Raw genomic sequence first — 11,475 nt, 5'->3', positions numbered from 1 at the left:
TCATGGCCATCTTACCATGGAAAGTATACTCAGTCCAACTTCATAAACACTCAGAGTCCTTTTGCGAGATTTATTTTTTAAATGTGCTTGTATATATCTGTATGAATGTCTGCCATTTGTGTGCGGGTGCCTGAAGAGGCCAGAAGAGGGTGTTTGATTTCCCAGAGCTAGAGTTACAGGTGGTCATGGACCACCCAACATGGGTGCTGGTACCCAAACTTGGATCCTCTGAAATGGCAGCAAGTGCTCTTACAGGCTGCACCATCTCTCCAGCCCTATCCATCCCCATTGTCTTTGACAGTTCTAATATTGTTCAAATGAGTAAGCGAAGGCTCTTTTTTAAGACTCAGGCAATCTCTTAATTGTGATCCTCTATAAAATCAAAAACAAGTTGACATGTGAAGCAAGCTTGTTCCTAATTTGAACTAATAAAAAAAAAAACAAGTTACACACTTCTAATATATAATATATAATGACACACGTTCTTCCTAAAGGGAGGACTGGAGAGTAACAAGAACTATCAGAACAAGAAAAAAACAAAACCCAGCAAGGCAAACATGAAATTCTGTGCATTATCTGGGACTCCTGATGGAATAATTGTTGTGTGATATTTGGATCACATTTTGACAATAAAGCTTGCTTTGAATCAGAGCGTGGAGATAGTTTCTAGCTGACCAAAATTAACCATAGAGGTTTTGGAGGACTGAGGAAATGAGAGACAGGAAGCAGTAAGGCAGGGCTTAGAGAGAATCTAAGATGGAGGAACGGAAGAGACAGGAGGTCACTGCTCACTTCTCCACAGCTTCTCTGATCATTCAGGTTCTTACCCCAATATTTGACTCCCAATTTTTTATTGATAGAGAATAATTAGATAAATATATCAAATAACCATCTAGATTCCAAAAGACCAGGCATAGTGGCACATGCCTTTAATCCCAACACTCAGGAGGTAGAGGCAGGTGGAGCTCTGTGAGTTCAAGACCAGCCTAGTCTACATAATAAGTTCTAGAACAACCAGGGCTACAGAGTGAGACCATGGATAGCCCTATTCTCTCAACTCTTGTGCATACATACATATCCTATTTCTTAGGCCTGCCCTACATCATGCCTACAGCTTTCTTCGGCAGACATCCCAAGGTTCTATCATCCCCAACATCCTGGCATCACCATTCTAACTTAAGCTCCATCTTCCTAGCCTCACACAATGGCTCCTAGAGCCTTGTTGTGTGGAACCTTGGCATAAGCCTCCTAGACCCCAAGAGGGGTCTAGGATCGCCAGTGGCAGGTGTTATGAATGTGTAAGGCTTGGAGAAGTATAGACACCAATAGAGGCCACAGAAAGAGAGGCACCATGTTCTTGGACATGAAATTGACATCTTGAGACCAGTGACCTGGCTGTTTATCCCACTACTGTCCCCTTACCAGGAAAAACCTGAGTGCCCAGTGACAGCTTGCACTGAGATGGAAAACTAATCATTAATTAGGCTTCCTCCATGTACCTGGTAACTGAGACTAGTGAACTCTCCCCACAGCCCCTTGAGATTTAGGATAGAGCCCTCCAAATTCCAGGCTCTAATTATTTTATTTTTAAAAAGAATTCCATCCTTACTTTTTAACTACATGTATAGAACTGGGTATGCGCACATGAGTGCAGGTACCCAGAAGCGCTGGATGTCCTAGAGCTGGATTACAGATGGTACCTGTGAGCAACCTGTTGTGGGTGCTGGAAACCAAACGAGTCCTCAGCAAGAGCAGGGTGCAGTTTTAACTGTTGTGCCTTCTCTCCAGGGCCCAGGCTCTATTTGTTTATTTGCAGTGTGATAGGGACAAAACCTAGGGCCTCACTCATATAAATGAAGCTTTGTAAAGGAAGCTACATTACAGCCCAGTCTCTTCTTAGAGGTATCTATAAAATAAATAAATAAATGTCTTTTTAAAACAAAGAAAAATAAAGGTATCCATTAAGCACTGTGTTAGGTATCTCACTCATGTTGGAACATGTAGGGGAAGGCTTTACTGGACTGAATGAGACACGGATTGTAAATACATGTGTCATAAGGTCATGTGTCTTCTGGGGCTGTTTTTCATGCGTCAGGATAACTGTAGGAATCCCATCCCTCCAGTCTGCCCATCCCAAAGATGGCAGGCTGGCTCCTTATCCCAGACTGAGCCAGCTGTAGTTGGCTATGATTAATGACCTCTAGTAGCAAATGGCAAGTTGTAAACAGATCAGGTACACAGTGCCCATGAAAATCTCACCTCCCCAAATCCCTTACCACCTAGTGACTACTTCTTAACTCTGAGGCCCCTGCCTCTCCCAGCTTGAGAACATGGTCTAGGGAATGGCTTTACTAGAAGAATTCAAAATGTTTTGGAAGTAGGAAACAAATCGATGCAGGAAAGTCCAAAATCCTAAAACTGGTTTCAGTGGGGGGGTGACACTTTAGGGAGCCAGGATGGAGGTTCAGGCTAGGGAAGCCCATTTGTAAGACTCAAGGCAAAAAAAAAAAAAAACAAAAAAAAACAAAAAACAAACAAACAAACAAACAAACAAAGAAAAAACCGTCAAGGTGCTTGGACAGATCACCTCCCGTCTCTGGGCCTCATTTTCCCTGTTTAGTGAGTGATTGGCTCAAGACAGTTGCCAAACTCCTGCTGTAATCAGTAGAGTCACCCTGCTCCTTATGAAAATTACTATTCAGGCCTCAGTCCCTGCATTCGAGCTGGGACTCCACCTGATCACTCACTCACTATACCCTCCCCAACCTGCCACCAGCGTCTGCCTCAACAATTAGTCCGGATTCCTTCTGGCCAATTATAACCGATTTTCAAACCAAATACAATTTCTTGGGAGAACATCCAGAGAAACCCATAACTTTCTAATATCCCCCTCCCCCCGCTTTATCCCACAGAGTAAGGAGAGACATGGGGCGTCATTTAACACATTTGAACAGACCAGAAAACAGCTCCACAAAGACACCTTGGAGAGATTAGGATCAGTCAGTCTGGATCCGTCTCTGGTCTCTCAATGGTCCCCAGGAGGCGAGCTGAAAGCCGTTAAAGCCAAGCGACCTAGCCAGCTATGAATGCAATCTGAAGCAGGTAATCTCTGCGTGTGAAGTGATTATGTGTAAAAAAAAAACAGCGGATTACTGTGTCCGTGCTGCTCTGTCTCCTGGGATCAGCAGGACCCAGCCTCCTACCCTGTCCCAGGACACTGAGAGGTGACCTCCAATGCAGTGCTAGGCCACCAGCGCCGGCGTCTGGAACGTAGAAGCCAGCGCGCTCCGCTGTAGTTCTCCAGCCGGCTTTCCGGGACGACCACAGCCTTTTGCTTTCTGCTCAGGGACGCTGTGGCTTAGGTCCTGACCTGGGGGCTCTCGTACCCCCTCAGCAGGAAAACACAGAGGCTCTGCGCCAGGATCCCTTCCCAGAAATCCTTCAAGGCTCTGGGAAAGGCCAGCAGGGTCAGTGGGCAGCCAGCCGGCTGCAGGGCAGACGCCCCGGGAGATGTGTCACATTTTTCTCCGGGTTAATTACTTCAGCCTGGGAATCTGAGCTGTATCTGTCTCGGGCACAACAAGCCTTGTCGCCTGGTGGGAGAATCTTAATCTTTCTCAGGTGACAGTTGCTGGCCTGCGACAGAAATGTCCTTATTCTGGGGGCGCCACCTGTCCCACAAGGCTGCAGAAGTCTAGATCTGAGGCGGAGCCTCGCGGAATATGGTGACCGGGATTGGACAGATGGAATGTCAGGTCACCTGTAGGCGGGGTTAGGGTGGGACTTGGCCTAAATGGAATTCCCCCCTGCAGAGCCCCACCCTCTGAAGCCCTGAAGCACACGCAGCACTTGCCCTTTGCGTTTACATGGGCAACTATTTAACCTTTCCATTTTTGCAGTGGCTTGTGAATCTGGGTGTTCAGCAGAGTTTGACACATAATCGGCACCCGATACCTGTTTGTTGAATGTCCATCAGCTTGTCTGTCTCCTAGGGAAGTGCTGTTCCCAGACTAGTAGGTATTTCATCACAGTTATGACATGTCATGTGTGCGGCTAAGCATCCAGATGGCGTGTTTATCACTTTTAAAGATAAGTTAGAAGAGACCGACATTATTTCTAACCAACATAGTAAATTGAGCTGGTACAGTGGTGGAGTCTAGTTGGAATTTTGAGATAGTAAGATTGCTTGAACCCAGGATTTTGGAGCTAGCCTGCGCAACACAGTGAGACTCATCGCCTAGAAACAAACACAAATACAGAAAACAGTCTTCCAAGAGGGAGAGAAAAGGGTGGAGACTGTGGGGGACACTGTTTTGTTTGTTTGTTTGTTTGTCTGTCTGTTTCTTCTGCTGCTAATAACAGTCTCTGATGTCAACTTGGAAAATGACCTTGGGCCTATCAAGGTGTCCTGACCTTTCTACTAACCAATGGGCATGAGACCAAGTCCATTGCATGCAACGGCCTCTCTTCTAGACAATCCTTGCATTCTAAGCAGGGATGGGAGGAGGCACCCATCACTGCGGATATACGCCTGTTGAATGCCATGAAGAGTGTGCTCTAGTCTGCCCTTTTCATACCTAGCTCCTTGGCTATTTCTTAGACTAACTATCTGAATCTCACACTTCTTTTCTAAGTAGTTACTATTGCATAGAACTGGAGCACCCTGACTGTGGGAGTCACAGCCACTCAACCATTCTTTGGGCAACCTGATATGAACATCCTTCCTGGTACTCAAAGAATTCTGTTGTCTCCTTTAGGCACCATGTACTCCAAATTCTATCCCTCTTCCACAGGACTTCCTTTCAGATGGTCCAAGATGGCTGTCATTCCCCCAGGTCTCAGGTGGGGTTCAAGGCTCTCATTGCACTGGCCAGTGTTGTCTAAGTGCATTCTTGTATGTGTTCTTCATGGCATGTGTCCCTAAATGAAGCATGACACCAAGCTATACGCGTGAATTATTTAATCCAGAGCAGTGGTTCTCATCGGGTGGGTTGAGACCCCTGTGTGGAGGGGGTCGAACAACTCTTCACAGGGGTCACCCAAGACCATCGGAAAACACAGATGTTTACATTACAGCTCACAACAGTAGAAAAATTACGGTTAGGAAGTAGCAATGGAGATACTTGTGTTTGCACATCACCACAAGATGAGAACTGCATTAAAGGGTCACAGCATTAGGAAGGTTGAGAACCACTGATCTAGATAGGATTTATTTTAATTTAAAATAGAGTTATTAGGCTCTAAGCTTTGTTAAGTAACCCTGAGGTCAGCCGCGCGTTGGTGGCGCATGCCTTTAATCCCAGCACTCGGGAGGCAGAGGCAGGCGGATCTCTGTGAGTTCCAGGCCAGCCTGGTCTCCAGAGCAAGTGCCAGGATAGGCTCCAAAGGTACATAGAGAAAAAAAAAAAAAAAAAAGTAACCCTGAGGTCAAATAAGCTCAGTCACATTACACTGCTCAGTCACATTAGACTGCCCTGTCCATAATTTCATCCTCAATTATTCATCCCTCATCACCTGTATTCATGCAAGTGAGAAACAGACTCAGCCTTCATTTCAACCAGGAAGTAATTTATTTTTAATCCAATGTTCCATTTTCTGGTATTCTCCTTATCCCTCCTTATCATGGTTTAGATCAGAAATGCCCCCTCCAGGCTTATGTGTTAAATGCTCCAGTTCCCAGCTAGTGGCAGGGAGGTGGTTTAAAATTCAGGAGATGGCTGGGTGTTGGTGGCGCACGCCTTTATTTCCAGCACTTGGGAGGCAGAGACAGGCAGATCTCTGTGAGTTTGAGGCCAGCCCGGTCTACAGAGTGAGTGCCAGGACAGGCTCCAAAGCTACACAGAGAAACCCTGTCTCGAAAATACCAAAAACAAAACAAAACAAAAAAAAACACCTCAGGAGATGGGGCCTGGGTGGAGTCAGTAGGAGCAGACCACAGAAGGTCATAGCTAGTGTCCAGTCATCCCCCTTCCCTCAGCCTGCCCTTTCACTCTCCATGTCAACAGCCTTCTCTTCTACACATCCCTCTGCTGTGGCATTTCTCTTCACCATGGGCCACACTGGGTGGGACTCAGGACTGTGGCGTTGAAACCTCTGAAATCATGATCTAAAACTGACCTTTCCCACTTTCGTGTGTTTATGTCACATGTTAAGGGCAGTAATGTGCAATCTGAGTAGCACGGAATGCTGGGACTGTGGTCATTGCTGTAGCTTTGCTTGGGAATGTAGTTCAGGCACCTTTTGAACTTGCTTGGGAAAGTTCAGAAATGCAGGCTAGAGAAATCCTAGGATGCTGTTGAGCATAATTTAACTGGTGGTTGCAGTGGAAGTTCAGAAGGCAGAATCAAGCAAGAGTGTGGACGGTGAAGACTGTGCTCATGGGGCTGGAGAGATGGCTCAGCAGTAAAGAGCACTGGTGCTCTTCCAGAGGACCTGGGGCCAGCACATGCACTTTGTTGTACTTTTGTTAGGTCTCCATGAAGAAAAGTGAAAGAAAAACCGAAATATGTGACATGACTTGTTTTTCTGTGAAGTCCTCAATGACTAAGCAGTAGCCTGACTTACTTTACTCATTAAGGCGTGTGGCAAATATGTATACTTTTATGTCGCTTCCATATCCATTTGAAATATAAGTTGGATGTTCACACACCAGAGGCAGGGCTCAGTGAGAGACCTCAGACAGTTTCTAGTTACTTCAAACCCCAGTTCCTCAGGGTTCCATCTGGATACCTGTCTTGTTCCACCACCTACTGGTGACCACTTCCCTGTAGGACACTTCCATATGCTCTACTGGCTTACTTTGATGACCATCAGACCCTGCATGGACTATGCAAACACACCACAGTGACTGCCTCCCAATAACTGGATGTCTTTTGGAACTCCTGCCTGCTTCAACCGTTAAAACTCTGTGGAAAACATATTTAGACCATGGACTAAAGGTGTTGACCACAGCATACTTGTGCCCACCCCCCACCCCCCACCTCCACTTGCCTATGCCTTCTACGTTCCCTGCGTATGTGTAAGGGATGTCTCTAGAAACATTATCTCATAGTCCCTTCAGTCTGTAAGGAGTAAAACGTCTGAAAACTTATGTGTCTGGCCTGTGACAGTGGGTGGTTGCTGAGGTGGACCCCTGCTGGGAATCTTTGTTGAGGCCTTTGGTGGCTGCTATCAGCTGAGTTAGAGAAATTCAAAGAACGTTGTTCAAAACAAGGCATAGCTAATATAAGTGACATTAGTCATCTGCCCATACAAATTGTATTTTTATAAGACATGCTGGTGGCCCACAGCTGTCTGAACAGCCAATCCCCCCCTATTAAATCATGTAGTAGTTAATCCCTGTTGACACCATGCACCTGTGATTTCCCAACAGCAAGAATCCAGTTAGAGTTCACGGGTAAACACATCAAGGCTAAGTTAAAATAAAAATTAAAAAAAAAAAAAATAGAAGCCAAGCATAGTGGCACATGCCTTTAATTCCAGCATCCTACCACAGAAGTAGGTGCTCTGCTAGTTCCAGAGATCTAATCTAATCCTAATCTACATGTGGTGGTCCAAGATGGCCAAGGCTGTATAGTGAGACCCTGTCTCAAAAACAAAAACAAACAAAAAACTTGAAAATAAATAGATGCATGCACACCTACATACAGTTAATGAAAAAAAAAACTATAGGCAAACACTATTATGTAATAATATAGCTTAAGAAACTTATATTGTGTTCATCACTCTGAAGTATCTAAAAAGTCTTAAAAGCAAAATATGTGTATGAAATTTACCTTAAGGGTTCTCACACTAATTTATTCATAGGATGCACATTTCCCCACACAGGTTGCATCCAACCTACAGTAACACTCCTTGATAACATCCCTAGGAACGTGTTTTCTAAAATGTAGTTTGAAAACTACTGTCATGGAATAGTCTCATCAAGGACATAGGTTATCATCTTCCATAGAAAACTTAACAGTCGTCTGAGCCAGCAGCTTGGGGACCTTTGTGAGTCTCCAGAGACTTTCAGGCAAATCACAAATAGAAAACTTTTTCCCCTAGAAGAAGTAATTTGCCCTTTTCTGTCTGATTTCCCTCCAAGCATACAATGGGGCTTTTCTAAGGTTTGATGCATCACACATTCAACCAGGTGTTAAAGGGGTGACAACAACAACAGCAAAATGTAAATCAATGCTACTCTTGTCCCTCAGGTTATCAAAAGGTGCCTATGTGTTCAATTTGAAGGAAATACTTGTGATTTTTCTGTTTTCCTTGTGATAGTGAAACTATAGTAGAACCTTCATAAACAGTCTATGGAGTTCTAAATAATTTTAAGAGTGTAAGAGAATGTGAGAGACTCAGATGTTTAAAAGCTGCTGTTCCAAAAAAAACTCTCCACAGAAAAAAACAGGGCTTGTGGATAGTGCTCCAGAAGGAGTCCCTTCAAGTAGAAACAGACCATGTGAATTTGATTCCATAGACTTAGCATAACAGCATTCTGGCCTGCTAGTGTGAGCTGAAATACAAACTAAAAACTCAAACTATTTGGCTTGGGTAAGAAAATTAGAATCCCAAAGTAAGCTGTTATCTCACACTTATGTACTCTGTACCTAGAAGGACATGTGCAGAGAAAAGAGCTGAGCCAAGAAAAATAGGACAGTGGACAAGGAAACATTGACCTAAGGCTGTGGGCATCATGATGCCTGGTGAGTGATTGCCAGGAAAGTGCACAGCTGAAATGTAAGGGTGTGTGTGTGTGTGTGTGTGTGTGTGTGTGTGTGTGTGTGTGTGTGTGTTATGACTCTGTGTATGCATACACAATAGACTGGAGGGTTCATACCATTTATTAAACTTTGGGCAGAATTTGTTTCAAGATTTGCATAATTAGGATGATTATTTCTTTGGTAAAGATCACATTAGTGAGATGCTGTTGAGAGTGAAATGTGTCTGAGACACTGAGAGAGGATGCCTGGACAATAGGCAGACCTTTCTTTCCCACCAGTCCACTCCCAAATAACCACACAGAGATTTATTATTAATTACAAACGCTTGGCCAATAGCTTAGGCTTGTTGCTAACTAGCTCTTACATCTTAAATAAACCCGTATTTCTTATCTGTGTTTTACCATGTGGCAGTATCTTTTCTTAGCATGGCATATTCATCTCTTGCTTCCTCTGAATCTGGCTGGTGACTCCACCCTTCTTCTCCCCTGTCCTCTCTTTTTGTCTGCTAGTCCTGCCTAACCCCTACCTGCCTATCTATTGGCCATTTAGCCCTTTATTAAGCTTATCTGTGTGACAAATCTTCACAATGTGCAAAAGTTTATTCCACAGAATTTCCCCCCTTTTGTCTAATTAAAAAGGAAGGTTTTAACATTAAACACAGTAAAACTATATATAACAAAAACAGTTATCAAGTAAGAATTATCCAGTCCAGTCCATTTGTATTTAACAAAGTTAGAGAAAATAGTCTATTTATCTTTATGAATCTAAAGTTTTATACTTAATTTACTTTTTATCATAATTAAGGAAAACTTTAAGTCTAATTCTTTAGTCTTTAACTCCATCAAAGACCCAAGAAGGGTATATTATTACCTAATGACAGGGACATCTATAATGGTGCCCCATGTTCACCTAATTATTCTTGATCAATAAAGAAGTTTAAGTCACATATCAGGGTAAGAACCTGAAAAATCAGAGAAGTGACCAGTGACCTCCTGTCTCTTCCATTCTTCCATAAAAAAGGACTGAGATCTTATTTAAGTCCTGCCCTACTACTTCCTGTCTCTCTATCTGTCCCCAGTCCTCTAAAACCGCTGTGGTTAATTTTGGTCAGCTAGTAAGCTCTGCCCTCTGATTCAAAGCAAACTTTATTGTCAGAATGTGATCAAAATATCACACAAGCAGGCCACTGTTATGGCTAAAGAACCTTCGTTTATGCTAGGCATCCATCTTGGAATCCACCAGCCATTTGTCACTGACTCTAGTCTCTGGAAGATAAATTCTCTGTAACCCTGACTCGGTGGTCCCCACCCAAAAATATATAGCCATGACATGACTATCTACTTGTTATGATATGACTAACTACTATTTGTGCTTCTGTAACTTGCTACTCAGATACCCAGAGATTATTTTGAGTTTCCTTTACCACTAAACTTGGTAGAACAGAACAGTTTTTACTGTCTTACATAGATATTGAAGTTTCTTCATGTGGTTTTCCCCTTCAAAAGTCCTTCCTCATATCCCTCTTGCAGGCCAAACTCAAATTTGGCCCAGAGATTGTTCATCCTGCTAACAGTTAGTCAATAAATTTTTAATTATAATTGGATGGAGTCTATGGTCTTTTCACTAGGGTCACAAACTCCATAACAACACCTCTGCCCAGTACCCCAGTTTCTCTGATCTTGATAAATTCAGCTTTGTTTAGAAACAATACATTTACTTAGGATATCTGAGGATGGTACACAATCTGTGTACTTGACCCGCCATCAGTGGGCAGAATGGCAACTTCATGTAATAGGTGGATCAAAGACTACTGTGTCCCCAGCTATTGACCTTTTCCACATCACACAAATGACTGGCATCCATTTGTTAGGCTTTATTTTCTATTCAGGTAGGATGATCCTGCAGTGTGGCTCAAGTGTGGTTGTTAATGCCATCCGAGGAAGGTCGCCATCTCCTAGCAGCTGGAGGCTATTGGACACTGGACAGATAAGCTTTGCTGAGTATTAGAGGGAAAGTAAGGGCATATAACTGATCCCTATGAGAAATGCACAGTTTAGGGGTGATGACAGCCATCAGGTTTCTACCTAGGAACACAACAGGAGGGACAGGGGTGGGTAGGAACACAGTCCCTCTGTTCCAGTATGGATTGTACAGGCAAACTCACGCTAAGATCATTGAGATAAAAACAGGTACAAGTAGACCCACACGGAGCCATTTCTTTTCTTGCAAGCATTTTCATGTATTTGCACCACCCTGTACCTTTCCTCCTCTGCCTCTACCTGCTGCTATTGTAACAAAATGCCACGAACTTTGTGACTTAAAACAACACAACTGTATTTCATCTCTGTAGGTCTTAAGTGTGACAGTGAACTAAAATCAAGGTATGGATCTAAAAGACTTCTAAATGGTCTAGAAAAGGCCACTTCTTTGATTTTTCTAAGGCAACAACATCCTTTTCCTCTGCCTTCGAAGTCAGCAACAGATCACCAGACACATGGCCACATTTTTCTCTACTACAGCCAGAAAAAAAAAATTCCTCTCTTAAGGTCTCACTTGACTAGATTGGACCTGCCTGAATAATTCAATATACTCTCTCTACTGTAAAGGCCTTAATAAAATGTATCACTATCACCTCTGCAAAGTCCTTTTGCTAGATAATGTTGCAGAATATTTTACAGTGTGTGAAGATGTGTTACTGAGATTGGTTTAATAAGGAGCTGAATGGCCAGTAACTAGGCAGGAAAAGGTTAGGCAGAACTTCTGGGGA

This window comes from Cricetulus griseus, chromosome 5, assembly GCF_003668045.3.
Source record: "Cricetulus griseus strain 17A/GY chromosome 5, alternate assembly CriGri-PICRH-1.0, whole genome shotgun sequence".
Lineage (NCBI taxonomy): Eukaryota > Metazoa > Chordata > Mammalia > Rodentia > Cricetidae > Cricetulus > Cricetulus griseus.
The sequence above is the reverse complement of the archived record's forward strand: the minus strand, read 5'-3'. Positions refer to the sequence as shown.